Here is a 963-nt window from a genome sequence, read left to right on the forward strand (position 1 = left end):
TTCACAACATATTCACAACAATCTCCCCCAATTTATGTCTACTAGAATTGTAGCCATAAATTAAGAGAAACTTGATGATAACAAAACACCCTAAAAATACAAGTTTAAATGAAAGTAGATAAAACTGTAAAGTGTTGCAATTAACAAAATGTACAAAGATTTGCTCACAGTCATTTTCAAGGTGCTCCTCTAGCCTGAGCAGATTAATCTATTTCCTTGAAGATCTGGATCTCTTTCCAAGCTTTCTGTTATTTTCTTCTATCTGATTTTGGAGTTGTCTATGGAATTCCAGTTCATCGGATTCTGAGAATTTAGCATTCCTTACATTTCCAAAAGAGTCTCATTAATAGAGATGCTCAACTGGTCTTCTAATCTGAAGAATCTTTTAACTCATTTATCATCCATGGCTCTAATACTCCTCAGTTCTTTATAAGCTAATCATTATTGTGGGGTTCTAGCGAATTTACTTATGGAATGTTTTAGTTAATTTTGATGCCTTAGTGTGTGGTGATTGTATGATATCCTAGTATTGGTCGTGCTTATTCGTCTTATGAGCGTCAAAAATGAATTTAGAGGTTTAGAATTTGCTATGCTAGCATAGGTTCATGTATTTGATATGCATGATTCGTAGGTAATTTTAACCATCTTACTTGCCCTATGTGATCAAGATAGATAACTTGTGTATTAAACCGTTATGTTGTCAAATTCTATAGACATATAGGGTCTCAATATAATTGGTTTCTATTCAGCTTCTATCTCTTTTGTGGATGTCTGGTAGTATGGTCTTTGCACAATGAAAATTGGCGTTTATCAGTTTCGTGTTATCTGATTAGTGTCATCACCATTGCATGCTAAGATTGAGAACAAAAAGGCTATTAAATAAAGTAGTAATGAAGTTAGAATCCCATGTTTGTGTCATATAGTAAAACAATCCTTTTTAATCCCTTAGTTAATGTTCTTTAG

This window comes from Apium graveolens, unplaced genomic scaffold (assembly GCF_009905375.1).
Source record: "Apium graveolens cultivar Ventura unplaced genomic scaffold, ASM990537v1 ctg4956, whole genome shotgun sequence".
In the NCBI taxonomy this organism is placed as follows: domain Eukaryota; kingdom Viridiplantae; phylum Streptophyta; class Magnoliopsida; order Apiales; family Apiaceae; genus Apium; species Apium graveolens.